Source organism: Neoarius graeffei, chromosome 1 (genome assembly GCF_027579695.1).
Source record: "Neoarius graeffei isolate fNeoGra1 chromosome 1, fNeoGra1.pri, whole genome shotgun sequence".
NCBI lineage: Eukaryota > Metazoa > Chordata > Actinopteri > Siluriformes > Ariidae > Neoarius > Neoarius graeffei.
Window position 1 is genome coordinate 96353609 of NC_083569.1, and position 14966 is coordinate 96368574.

The 14966-nt window shown below is 42.5% G+C and overlaps 1 protein-coding gene, 2 non-coding genes and 1 pseudogene across 3 annotated transcripts in view; all 4 read left to right on the forward strand.

The window, feature by feature from the left end:
* Window positions 1-14966, forward strand: part of LOC132885533 (titin-like) — a 978782-nt gene that overhangs the window by 332764 nt on the left and 631052 nt on the right. The window lies entirely within an intron of this gene.
* On the forward strand, window positions 563-681 carry LOC132896228 (U5 spliceosomal RNA). The gene has a single exon (XR_009655972.1). It is a non-coding gene; the product is annotated as a U5 spliceosomal RNA (small nuclear RNA).
* LOC132898534 (U2 spliceosomal RNA) lies at window positions 846-1028 on the forward strand. Its single transcript, XR_009656549.1, has one exon. It is a non-coding gene; the product is annotated as a U2 spliceosomal RNA (small nuclear RNA).
* Window positions 5636-5738, forward strand: LOC132898158 (U2 spliceosomal RNA; annotated as a pseudogene).

Below are 14966 nucleotides of genomic sequence, written 5' to 3' on the forward strand. Positions count from 1 at the left end.
GAGCTTACTCTCAAGAGAACATACAGAGGCACCATCACGGCTAGACAGCAGAAATATGGTGTCATGCTTAATTTTAGGACATTGATCAGAACTTAAAAAAAGTCATACCTGATACAAAGTGAACTGAACACACTCTTATGTTGTGTGGATTTTTGTCGGTCAGATCTTGGTTTAGTTTGGCAAGCCAGAGACGATGACGCTCCCCTGACAATTTTGTGGTTTCCTCCCCCTGATTTTCGATTATTTTAGGTAATTGGTAGAAGTGCAGATGTTTCTCATGATCTGAGCGATTGTGGCAACCCAGAACTGTGCAGTAATTCACCATTATTTGGTTAGTTTATCGAAAAATTCATGAAGATTGCTTTGCTGTTGATGTGTCCAATACCTCCAATATGACATGTCCTGTCTACAACTAGTGCCAGCTTGGATTCAGGACTTTTGTTGTAAAATTAAACTGATGTTCCTTTGAAAAAAACCCACTTTAATATGGCCGACTTCCCGCTTGATGACGTCACGTGAAAACACGTGATACAGTGTCACTCGCCTGATCCAGTGTTAAGTGCAGCTCAGGTTTCTCTTCACTGACTCGTAAATCTTCCGCCTTTTACTAAAGATTTCCGGGGAGAGGAATGTTAATGAGCTCAACTTATTTTTTGCAGGCTTTGCTCAAATGTTAGAAATATCAAACTTTCTGCATGGAAACACTCCCCTACACACACACACACACACACACACACACACACACACACACACACACAGAGGATGTCCCTCTTCAAAAGGATCCAGCTGTTGGGGGTGGAGTCTAGCTGTGTTTACCTTTCTGGAGTTTAATATGTGGAAGTGGTATATTTAAAGTCATTGATTTTAGTGTAGTATTTGTTCTTATTAGCTTATTATTGGATATGGGTTTTTTACGAGGTTGTTTTATCAGACAGATTTTTAGAGCAGGGAGTGGGAATTGGGGCTTGCTTCTTCTGCTCTGCACATCAGCCTGGTGTTATAGTGCCCCCAGGAATAGTGCCCTTATTCAAAAAATGAAAAGAAGAAAAAAAAGCTTCTTTCTAATAGTGGTGTTCCATAGGTACAGAGAATGGATACATAAAGAAACCCATTGAGTTATGTGATGGTTTCGGTCCTGTGTGTGCCTGCCACCACAGGAAACCCAACGAGTAGTGAAGTGTGAAGTAGAGTAGGAGTCGGGACAGTACGGTAGTGAGTAACTTGTCGCTGTTGTTGCCCGATGTTTTGTATCACATAAGGAAACAGTATAGGAACTGTAACGGTAAAGATAACAGTTTCTCTAGTGTCTGGATAATCAGCATTGGCTTACATGGGTGTTAATCATAGGGCTGTTGGCCAATCACAGCCGAGCCGAGGGTTTCGGTCCGGCCCCCTTCTCCCTCTTCATCTGTCAATCAATTAATCAGCCGTGCAAAAATGGAGAAGAAACACAAGGGAGGAGCACAAAAATTAAGAGAAAAGAAAAGGCACGCACTACAAGCAGATGCGGCCAAGTGTCAGAAACTGACAAATATATTTTCTGCTGCTGCATCATCTGCACCATCCTCAGCAGCACCTGCAGCTGTCTGGAGGACAACATGACCCGGAGGAGGAGGCGACTCAGGTGGGCGGCTGGAATGTAATCCCTTAGCAAAAAGAAGTTTATTCAAGTGTACTATGAGTATACTTATTTTTTACTAAAACTGAGGAAGTATACTTGAAGTTGACTTTTTATAAACTATATTTTATATACTTAAGAATAGTATAGTGAAGTATACTTGGCTTATACTGAAAAGTATAAACAAAATCTGAGGACAAAAGTCTAAGAACATTTAATACTAAGACTTACACTTATACTTTAATACTAAAACTTATACTTTAGTATACTTTTTACGTTTTTCTGCCACAAAGTACTAATACTTCTTGCTCCAAGCGCATCATAAGGTCAAGTCATTGACTCATGCTTAACATTTAATTTATATATTAATATAATATAATGCTGGAGTTTAAAACTTTACAGTATATAGCATGTGTGCTCAATCTTTATGTACCTTAAAATCATACACAAAAACAGAAAAACTTTTGACTTGACTTTATTGATCAAGAGACCATTATGTTTGCATTTTTACATGCAAATGTGCACTTTTTCCTTTCATTTTCTCCAGTAAGGAAGGACTTGATTTCATAGGTCTTTGTTTTTGAAATGTTTGAAATGTTTGAAAATATATCAAACTTGTTTTCAACATTCTGTCTTGTGATTTTGTAAATGCATCACACTCTTGTGTACATACAGTATGAGTAAACTTTAAGAATACTTTAAGGAGTATATTTCCAGAATATAAATAGTAAGCTTCAAGTAATATGCCAAGCAAACTTAAAGTATAACAAGTAAACTAGTGAAATAACCAACGTTTAACAGTATACTTAAAGTATACAATAATAAACTAAAAATAGGGACTCAAAGTATATAACTAGTACAATGGCAGTATATCGATAAGTGTACTTGTGGTATACTTTAAGCATACGAGAGGGATATACCAAGTACGTACATTGATAGTATATAGATGAGTGTACTTGTTGTATACTTTAAAGTGTACTTTTGCAAACTTAAAATGAACTTTAAAGTATACTTTTATAAACTTGAAATGTTCCAATTTAGTCCGAAAAAGTATTAAATTTGTATACTTTCTATTACACTAAAAGTACATGGTCTGTAGTATACTTGCTATACTTTTACTGAAGCATAGTTAATAAAATGAACTTTAAGTATACTACTTTTTGCTAAGGGATAACATTATTTAGCTAGCTTGCTAACTTTTAGCACAACGCATTTAGGCTAGTTTGGTTGTAAAAACGTCATTATTGTGTATGCACTACACTAGTACTGCTAGGCCTAGTATACTAACAACATAACATTTTTTTAACCATCTTAGTCCTATTATCAAAAAAAATTACATTTTACTGATAGTTTGGTTTAGTGGATTACTAAAACAATACTTACAGTACTAATCTCTTATTTAGACTGAAGATGATCCAGCTAGAGGAAGCCAAGCCCAGGAAGTAAGTGCTCTCTCTTCAAAAGTTGATTAGTGATGCAGTGCTATGCGTTGCAAATTTTTTTTTACAAGGCCAAAACCAGAGGACTTAGATTATTTCTTGAGTCATCATCCCCAGCAGAAGGCAGAGAAGGCTATAGTGCAGAGAGCTTTTTCTTGCAAAGATGACACAAATAGGAAATGGCTTTCAAACAGTGAAGACAGACAAGCACTCTTCTGCTTCCTTTGTATGGCATTTGCTAAGGCTACAGATAGCAGTTTGTTCATCACTGGCATGACAGACCAGAAACACATACATCAGAGAGTGGAAGAGCATGAGAGGAGCAATCTACACAGAGGTTGTGCAGAAGCATATTTCCTTAGGTCCTCAAAACGCAATGTTGAGAACCTTCTCATGGGACATCAGATGTCTCTTTGTAAAGTGCAGGTGCGCAAGAGGCGGCAAGTGTTGGAGCGCATCATAGATGTGGTGAAGCTCACTGAAAAAAGAGGTTTGAGCTACAGGGGGTCACAGTCAGAGACAGCATACATGCTTGATGATGATACAGTGGATCATGGCAACTTCTCGGAAATTGTGTTGCTTTCAAAATATAATGTTTGCCTCAAGGAACACCTCACTCTTTGCATAGAAAAGAGTAAGAAAATACACCAGTCTGGATCCAGAGGTGGTAGAGGTTCTCTAGTTACTTTCCTGTCCAAAACTACCATCAACAACATCATTACAACCATCCAACACATAATGAAGGCCACCATCACAAAACAAATCCAGGAATCTGGTATGTTCTTTGTCCAGATTGATACCACACAGGACATCACAGCCCAAGATCAGTGCTCTGTCGTCATAAGACATGTAACAGACATTGTTCATGAGAGACTTTTTGCTCTAATTAAATGTGAGGCATCCACTGGGCAGTACTTTGTCAAAGTTGTGAGTGAGGTGCTGGCAAACATGAATCTTGATATGAAGCAGTGTATTGGAAACTCAACGGATGGGGTCGCCAACATGCAGGGCCCCATATAAAGGCTTCTCCGCACTTCTCTCAGAAAAGTCCCCTCATCAAATCCATGTGTGGTGTTATTCACACATCCTCAACCTTGTTTTAGCAGACACAACACAGTCTGTCTTAGAAAGTGGCTCTCTTTTTTTTTTCTCTCATCAATAACATTGCTGTTTTTGTCAGGGAGTCCTACCAGAGGATGTCCATTTGGGAGAAGGAGAGGAAGGACCCTAAACACAGACGTCTTGCTCCAATTGGAGAGACACGCTGGTGGGCAAAAGACAGTGCTTTGACCAAGGTACTTGGAGCTTTTGGAAAGCCAGATGGAGCCCTGTATGTTGATGTACTTCACACTCTTTCAGCCATCCAAGATGAACAGAACATTAACACCACTACTAGGGTCGATGGACGTGGCTTCACGGCAAGGCTGCTGAAGTATGAAACAGTACTCACAGCTCAGCTCTTCCTCCAAATTTTTCAGGTCACCTCACCAGTCTCAAAATATCTAGTAAGGTGATATGTTAACTATTATGGTATGATCATTATTAGTGTGACTTACATGTTCACCAATCTTCACACTATTAAGCAACTATTGCAGACCATTTTAAGTAACTATAAAAACTATTATACAATGGTTCTAATCAAGGCCTCAGGTTAAATTATGTGTCATTATCCCTTCAATAATGTTTACATGCATATTTTTTTGTCTCCCACATATATGTGAACATATTTGTTCCACCTTCAGCATCTGCCTCCAGCAATCACCACCTCCAGCGTCCGCCGCGTCATCCACCTCCAGCTTCCGCTGCCATCATCCACCTCCATCGTCCGCCTCCAGCATCCACCACCATCCTCCTCCTCCATCATCCGCCTCCAGCATCTGCCACATCATCCACCTCCAGCATCTGCCGCATCATCCACCTCCATCGTCTGCCTCCAGCATCCGCCACCCTGGCCCCTGAGTGGGCCAGTCAGGTACTAAATTCCTGGGCCACTTTTTTGCCCCAGTCCGCCCCTGGGCTATGATATAAGAAAATTCTACAACCCAGAAACAGATGGGCGCTCCGCTTTTAGGCAGTGCCTCAATATGTTATCCTTAAAGGAGCAATACCACAAATCACCACCAGAGGTCAGTAATGTTACTCAAAAACTGTCAGGAGTCAGAACACTCCCCGCTTGGTATAAATATGTCTACTACTATTTACTCTTTCACCGTGGTGTATCTCATTTTATATTATTATTACTGAGTGTTCCGACTGATTCACAAATCACAACAAAGGAAGGAGGACAAGGACAGAGATTGAAGATCTTAATTAATTTACTTAAAGAAAATAGAAATATTTACAAAATGAATGTATGGCGTGAGTAAGGTAATTAATCAGTAGTGTTAGACAGTGCAGGCATGTGATGATAGTGTAGCATGGAAACCTCACACACACACACACACACACACACACACACACACGGTGGCATCTCTGTTCAAAAGGATCCAGCTGTTGGGGGTGGAGTCTAGCTGTGTTTACCTTTCTGGATTTTAATATTTGGAAGTGGTATATTTAAAGCCATTACACACAGCAAGTTATCACTTCTCGGCCTTTTGGCTAAGATCAAGTGTAGTATCTGTTTTTATCAGTTTAATATGTGAGAGTACAAGCAATTAATTTTTCTTTAAAGCTCATCCTCTTTTTATGTCTCTGCCACTGTAAGGTGCAGGAGGCGTTATGTTTTCAGGTTGTCCGTGCGTGCGTCCCGAAACCTTGTGAACACGGTATCTCAAAGACTACTGAAAGGAATTTCACCAAACTTTCACCATTTGTGCGCTTTGGATAAACATGAACTGGTTAGATTTTGAGGTTGAAAGGTCACAGGTCAAAGTTACTGTGAGGTCAAATGTCCATCCCCAAACCTTGTGAACACCATATCTCAAAGACTACTGAAAGTAATTTCACCAAACTTTCACCATTTGTGTGCTTTGGGACAAAGATGAACTGATTAGATTTTGAGATCAAAAGGGCAAAGGTCAAGATCACTGTGAGGTCAAATGTCTGTTCAAAAACCTTGTGAACACAATATCTCAAAGGCTAATAAAAGGAATTTCACCACACTTTCAGCATTTGTGCACCTGGGGACAAAGATGAAATGATTAGAATATGAAGGCCAAAGGTCAAGGTTACTTTGAGGTCACATGTCTGCCCCAAAACCTTGTGAACAACAAAATATTATCTGTTCTTGCAAACTTCAATGTCAGGTTGCATATCATAATTTGCATAATAACACTAAATACCAAGTTGACATTAACTTAATCACAACTTCATAAGGCGCGTAGTCTATCAGGTGGAGGCATCCCCATTGACGCCGTTGGCGTCGAGTTCTAGCTAGTTTTTTTTTTTAATCACTGATTTGACTTCATGCTAACTTTGGAAAGTCTCCCTTTCATTACTTAGAAGATTCCTATATTAGTTAACAGAAGAAATGACTCGTACACAGCGAAAACAGATCAGGAAATTAGGCCTGTTATACTCAATCTGCTTCGGAAGAAATACTGACTGACATTTTGATTCACAGTCTCACATCAGTCATTTGCGATCTGATTTACATTAAAACTAGATAGAACTCGATGCCTCCGCCTGGTAGACTACACGCCTTATGAAGTTGTGATTAAGTTAATGTCAGCTTGGTATTTAGTGTTATTATGCAAATTATGATATACCACCTGACCTTGAAGTTTACAAGAACAGATAATATTTTGTTGTTCACAAGGTTTTGGGGCAGACATGTGACCTCAAAGTAACCTTGACCTTTGGCTTTCATATTCTAATCATTTCATCTTTGTCCCCAGGTGCACAAATGCTGAAAGTGTGGTGAAAGGTTCCAAGATGGCGGTGCGCACACACGCAGCGGCTCCTCTCTGTCCTGACAGAACAGTGTTTTCATGTTTTTTGTGTTTTAAAACAGTGTGTATCTGTTCGTCTTCATCGCGTCCATTAGTCTCAAGGCGCACATACTCCCGTGAGTTTCTGCTCGACAGCCGCAGAACTATATTCATGGATATAAATCCAGCGGATGCGGAAGTGCTATGCGGCTACGGTTTGCTCCGGAGGCTTGCTCAATCACTGACCCCCACTCCTCCATCCAGCCCGCAGTGGAGGCGCCACAGGCAGAACATGCGGAAGCAGAAGAGAGGCAAACGCGGAGGTATCTGGGCTAGACTAGCGGCTAGCCCTCACCAGCTGGCTATCCCTACCATCACTCTGGCCAACATATGCTCGCTGGACAACAAGCTGGATTATGTCCGCCTGCTCCACTCATCTTTTAAGTCTGTGAGTGAGTGCTGTGTCCTTGTGTTTGTGGAAACATGGCTTAACGACAGCGTCCCGGACTGTGCCATTCAGCTAGCCCGGCTAACATGCTACCGGTCAGACAGAGCGCTAGTCGGGGGGGGGGGGGGGGGGAAGTCTTGCGGCGGAGGACTCTGTGTTTACATTAGTGATGCCTGGTGTTGTGATGCTGTCGTGGTCTGCAAACACTGCTCACCACTGGTGGAGTTTATGATTATTAAGTGGCGGCCATTCTATCTGCCGAGGGAATTTACAGCCATATTGCTGGTAGCATTATACATCCCTCCCGGCTCCAATAACAACAGGAGTGAAGCACTGAATGAACTCTATCAGCACATCAGTGAGCAGCAGACAGCCCACCCAGATGCTTTCCTCATCCTGGCTGGGGATTTCAATCATACAAACCCCAAGAGCGTGTTTCCAAAACTCTATGGACAAACTGTATCAACTTTCCCACACGTGGAAACAATGGACCCTTTTCACGTGACATCACGACAAACGCGGCCGCCATTTTGGACGTGTACTACCAGTAGTTTACCACAGCCAGCATTGAGGAACGGCAGCAAAGAAAGTGTTTATTTTCAGCAAGACTTCCATCATGCCACTATATTGTTGTGCACCTGGATGTAGTAACCATCAACAAACAAGGCAAGGGTTATCATTTTATCGGATCCCGGTAGATGCTGACCGACGGAGAAGATGGATAGCGGCATACCAATGCTTGTGTAGTGACCACTTTGTTGGAGGTAAGACAAATAAAATTAGCCAGAAAAGGCATTACATTGCTGTTAACATTCCATTCTAGTTTACTGTAATTATGATCTGGCAGCTATTTACACCGGATCCAGTGTAAATAGCCGCCGGAGCCAACGTCCGAGGTTCCGGAGCGCGCTCGCTCGCGGCCCGGCCGGAGCCGGCGGCCGCGGAGCCAGCGCGCGCTCGCTCGCGGCCCGGCCGGACGTTGGCTCCGGCAGCTATTTACACTTGATCCGGTGTAAATAGCTGCCAGATCATAATTACAGTAAACTAGTAAATACAGTTTTCTGCATCTCGCTCCTTTTTCTTTCATGTTTGTCGCCTTCCTCGCATTCAAACCGATTTGAGCCGAAGTCCACTACATGTCCAAAATGGCGGTCGCGTTTATGAAGGTCACGTGACTGAAAAGGGTCCATACTCTGGACAATGTTTACACCATGCATAAAGACGCCCACAAAGCCCTACTCCTCCTCCACCTTGGGGCCTCAAATCACTCCACTGTTATGCTAATGCCAGCATACAGGCCGCTGGTTAAAGTCACCAAACCAGCTACAAAACAGATATGTGTGTGGCCAGAGGGGTCCTCAGAGGCACTCCAGGACTGTTTTTCCACCATTGACTGGAGCATGTTCAGACAGGTGGCCACCTACAGCAACATCACAGATCTCCAGGAGTACACAGAGACCATCACTGCCTACATGAGGAAGTGCATGAACGATGTTACAGTCACCAGAACCATCTCCATTCGGGCCAGTCAGAAGCCATGGCTGACAGGGGAAGTCCACAGGCTCCTGTGGGCTCGGAACGCCGCCTTCAGAGATGGGGACGAGGTGGGCCTGAGGACAGCTAGGGCCAATCTATCACAAGGCATCAGAGACAGTATTCCAGGTACATTGCTGGCCATTTCAACGACAGCAGAGACACCAGGAACCTGTGGCAGGGGATTCAGACCATCACAGACTACAAGCCCTCGCCGCAGACCTGTGACAACTCCACGTCTCTGCTGAATCAGTTGAATGACTTCTTCGCTCACTTTGAGGCAGACAACAGCACCACGGCACAGAAGACCCCACCACCTCCCGGCAACCAGGTGTTGACGCAGTCCCCACACAGCATGAGGAGAGCTCTCAGGATGACAAATGCACGAAAAGCCCCGGGTCCTGATAACATTCCTGGTCGTGTCCTGAGAGACTGTGCCGAGGAGCTCACAGATGTCTTTACAGACATCTTCAACATCTCGTTGAGCCAGGCTGTTGATCCCACGTGCCTCAAAACCATCACCATCATCCCGGTCCCGAAGAAGCCATCTCCCTCCTGCTTCAATGACTACCGCCCTGTCGCACTCACTCCCATCCTCATGAAGTGCTTCGAGCAGCTAGTCATGCGGCATATCAAGTCTGCCCTCCCCCCCGCCCTGGACCCTTTCCAGTTTGCATATCAGTCCAACCGTTCAACCGATGACGCCATCTCCACTGCCCTCCACTCAGCCCTCACCCACCTGGAGACAAAAGACTCGTATGTCAGAATGCTGTTCATAGACTTTAGCTCAGCATTCAACACAATCATTCCTCAGCAGCTCATTCATAAACTGGACCAGCTGAGACTCAACACCTCCCTGTGCAACTGGCTGCTGGACTTCCTGACGGGGAGACCACAGGCTGTATGGGTCGGCAGCAACTCCTCCAGCACCATTACATTGAACACGGGGGCCCCCCCAAGGATGTGTGCTAAGCCCCCTCCTCTTCACTCTGCTGACCCACGACTGCACACCAACATCCAACTCTAATCTCTTCATTAAGTTTGCGGATGACACGACTGTGGTGGGTCTCATCAACAATGGCGATGAGACAATCTACAGGAGTGAGCCGCTTGGCCATGTGGTGCAAGGACACCAATCTCCGTCTGAACGTGAAGATGAAGGAGATTGTTGTGGACTTCAGGAGAGAGCACACCCAGCATTCTCCACTATCTGTCGACAGTGCTGCAGTGGAGAGGGTGAGCAGCACCAAGTTTCTGGGTGTGCACATCTCTGAAGACCTGTCCTGGAGCACCGCATCACTGGCCAAAAAAGCCCAACAGTGTCTGTATTTCCTCCGCAAACTGAGGAGAGCAAGAGCCCCGGCCCCCATCATGCACACTTTCTACAGAGGCACCATCGAGAACATCCTGACCAGCTGCATCACCGTGTGGTACGGCGCCTGCACCGTGTCCTGCTGCAAGACTCTGCAGCGCATTGTGAGAGCAGCTGAGAGGATCATTGGTGTCTCTCTTCCTTCTCTATCGGATATCTATAACTCCCGCCTCACCCTCAAAGCCATCAGAATTGCAGGTGACCCCACCCACCCATCTCACAATCTCTTCAGTCTGCTGCTGTTGGGGAGAAGACTGCAGAGTCTCCGGGCCAAAACCAGCAGGCTCAAGAACAGTTTCTTTCACCAGGCGGTCAGGAGGCTCAACTCTCTCCCTGTTCTGCCCCTCCTCCCCCCTCTGCCCCCTGCTGCAGATTCTGCTCGCACACCCCCCTGCCCCCCTTTTAGCATCTGACATGTCATCCTCACAGTTCCCTCCCTCAAAAAAAAAAAACACATACATACATCTCAACGTTCATTAACACACTGAACTCAGGGACCGCACATCTCACTTTACCTCGCTCATTTGCACTATTCCGCACTACCTCACCTTAACAGCTGCTAGTTTGTTTATACTGCTTATTTCATGTTTACCTGCTATACCTCAAGTGTCCTTGACTGTTTGTTTATTTGCACCAATTTACGTGTGTGTGTGTATATATATATATATATATATATATATATATATATATACACACACATACATATGTGTGTGTATGTGTATATATGTGTGTGTGTGTATATGAGTGTTTAGTCTATGTCTAGTTCTTATCTAGTGTTTATACTGTTTATATTGTCTGTTTATGAGTGTTTAGTCTATGTCTAGTTCTTATCTAGAGTGTTTATACTGTTTGTTTGTTTGTTTTTTCAATTATTCTATTTTTATTTATTGCATTGCCTGTTTGCACCGTGGGTCAGAGAGGACTGAAATTTCATCTGTGCTGTATGTCGAGCATGTATAGCATATTTGACAATAAAGTTGACTTGACTTGAAATTCCTTTTATTAGCCTTTGAGATATTGTGTTCACAAGGTTTTTGAACAGACATTTGACCTCACAGTGATCTTGACCTTTGCCCTTTTGATCTCAAAATCTAATCAGTTCATCTTTGTCTCCAAATGCACAAATGCTGAAAGTGTGGTGAAATTACTTGTATTAGCCTTGGAGATATTGTGTTCACAAGGTTTGTTGATGGACATTTGACCTCACAGTAACCTTGACGTGTGACCTTTTAACCTCAAAATCTAATCAGTTCATCTTTGTCCCAAAGCTCACAAATGGTGAAAGTTTGGTGAAATTCCTTTCATTAGCCTTTGAGATATCGTGTTCACAAGTTTTTGGGACGGACGCACGGACAGACGGACAACCCGAAAACATAATGCCTCCTGCACCTTAAGCTGGCGGAGGCATAAAAATACTAACCAGAACTTCATATCTTTTATAAAGAATATTGTGATGAATTGACATTCTGATATAAAGAGATTATCTTTCTGTCTTTTATCTATTCTTCAGCAAATATGTGACTTTCACTTCCAGTTAATAGCAGTTAAAAGATGAAATATTCTTGTGGTTTGCTTTCTACTCTAGTTGAGCTGTGTGGCTTTAACCAGTGAGAAACGAGGAAATGCTCTGTGCTTCACATTCTCAGGAAAGTCAAAATTAAAAGAGTCACAGATACATGTTCCTACTACTGCTGGTTTCTGTGGCATGTGCCATGGCTTTCAGCACAAACACATCAGCACTCAATGAGATGAGCTCACAATGAAAGGTGAACATTGTTAGATGTCACTTTCACATCTACAGTGGTGCTTGAAAGTTTGTGAATCCTTTAGAATTTTCTATATTTCTGCATAAATATGACCTAAAACAACATCAGATTTTCACACAAGTCCTAAAAGCAGATAAAGAGAACCCAGTTAAACAAATGAGACAAAAATATTATACTTGGTCATTAATTTATTGAGGAAAATGATCCAATATTACATATCTGTGAGTGGCAAAAGTATGTGAACCTTAAATATTAACAGTTAATTTGAAGGTGAAATTAGAGTCAGGTGTTTCCAATCAATGGGATAACAATCAGGTGTGAGTGGGCACCCTGTTTTATTTAAAGAACAGGGATCTATCAAAGTCTGATCTTCACAACACATGTTTGTGGAAGTGTATCATGGCACAAACAAAGCAGATTTCTGAGCACCTCAGAAAAAGTGTTGATGCTCATCAGGCTGGAAAAGGTTACAAAAACATCTCTAAAGAGTTTGGACTCCACCAATGCACAGTCAGACAGATTGTGTACAAATGGAGGAAATTCAAGACCAATATTACCCTCCCCAGGAGTGGTCGACCAACAAAGATCATTCCAAGAGCAAGGCATGTAATAGTTGGCGAGGTCACAAAGGACCCCAGGTTAACTTCTAAGCAACTGAAGGCCTCTCTCACATTGGCTAATGTTAATGTTCATGAGTCCACCATCAGGAAAGCACTGAACAACAATGGTGTGCATGGCAGGGTTTCAAGGAGAAAGCCACTGCTCTCCAAAAAGAACATTGCTGCTTGTCTGCAGTTTGCTAAAGATCACGTGGACAAGCCAGAAGGCTATTGGAAAAATATTTTGTGGAAGGATGAGACCAAAATAGAACTTTTTGGTTTAAATGAGAAGCGTTATGTTTGGAGAAAGGAAAACACTGCATTCCAGCATAAGAACCTTATCCCTTCTGTGAAACATGGTGGTGGTAGTATCATGGTTTGGGCCTGTTTTGCTGCATCTGGGACAGGATGGCTTGCCATCATTGATGGAACAATGAATTCTGAATTATACCAGCGAATTCTAAAGGAAAATGTCAGGACATCTGTCCATGAACTGAATCTCAAGAGAAGGTGGGTCATGCAGCAAGACAACGACCTTAAGCACACAAGTCGTTCTACCAAAGAATGGTTAAAGAAGAAGAAAGTTAATGTTTTGGAATGGCCAAGTCAAAGTCCTGACCTTAATTCAATCAAAATGTTGTGGAAGGACCTGAAGCGAGCAGTTCATGTGAGGAAACCCACCAACATCCCAGAGTTGAAGCTGTTCTGTATGGAAGAATGGGCTAAAATTCCTCCAAGCCGGTGTGCAGGACTGATCAACAGTTACCGGAAATGTTTAGTTGCAGTTATTGCTGCACAAGGGGATCACACCAGATACTGAAAGCAAAGGTTCACATACTTTTGCCACTCACAGATATGTAATTTTGGATCATTTTCCTCAATAAATAAATGACCAAATCTAATATTTTTGTCTCATTTGTTTAACTGGGTTCTCTTCATCTACTTTTAGGACTTGTGTGAAAATCTGATTATGTTTTAGGTCATATTTATGCAGAAATATAGAAAATGTTAAAGGGTTCACAAACTTTCAGGCACCACTGTATAGCATCTTATCTCACTGATGATGCATTACTTTGTGCCACCAATAAATGCATCTCAACAGAGAGAGCTCAGAGAGGAAATAACTCGAAATGTGTCCATACCATCCACGGGCAGTAAGTAGAATTAATCAGAAACTGAAGCCCAATAACAAAAGCTTTGAGTCCAGTGCTGTGCTCACCTGACCTGGATATTTTATTTGATAGTTTAGTGAAAATTGTTAACAGTAAGGCAAGGCTGCAAGGCAAGTTTATTTATATAGCACATTTCATACACAGTGGCAGTTCAATGTGCTTTACAGAAGTAAAAGCAGAACAGTAAACAATAGAAAATAAAATTACATAAAATAATTGGGGAAGAAAAATAATAAGAATTAAACAATAGTAGAAATAAAATAATAAAATGAAATAAAAGTTCAAAAAAGGAATCAGCCTCGAGATTAATTATTATTATGGGTTTAACTCATAAAGCGCGCTCTTCCCGTGGCTCTTCCACGAGGATCACCAAAAATCGTCCCGCAGAGTAATCAAGATGCAAAAAGGAGGAAAATCCTGAGACTCAGTGGAGGTTCGGTGCCACTAGTGCTTTACTAGTGCAATAGTGAGCCTTAGTTCCCTGTTTCTGTGAAAATCTGTTTGTGTGTTGTACCTGCCTTTTTATTTGGAATATGGATCTGCTTACTTTGATATTGTCTTCCTGTACTCTGACCTCTGTTTTTAATTATGATGAAGATCATTGGTTTGCCCTGAATAAAGGACACACTGAGTTTATTCACTTGTGTCCTGTCTGACAGCAACATTCACACCATCAGACTGTGAATGAAACAATATATTTGCTCCTTTGGAGAAAGTTAATAATTCACATCACTCATTTCAGGCCTTTTATTCACAGCTCTAACAGTAAAACTGATGATCTGCTTAAACTTCAGGCTCAAAAAACACATCACACCTAAATGTTCCTTACTGTTGACCAGTTGCTGTTATTACTGTCAGCAACACCAAGACCTTTTAGTCTGAAGTACAGAAACCACACCAGCTCTCTCTCTCTCTCTGTGTGTGTACCTCTTTCAGTACTTATTGTTTTATTCCCCCATTATATTTGGGTATGTGGAGAGATGCTTCTTATACCATTGCTATAATGCACATAATACGGATCATCTCGTCTCATTATCTCTAGCCACTTTATCCTGTTCTACAGGGTCGCAGGCAAGCTGGAGCCTATCCCAGCTGACTACGGGCGAAAGGCGGGGTACACCCTGGACAAGTCGCCAGGTCATCACAGGGC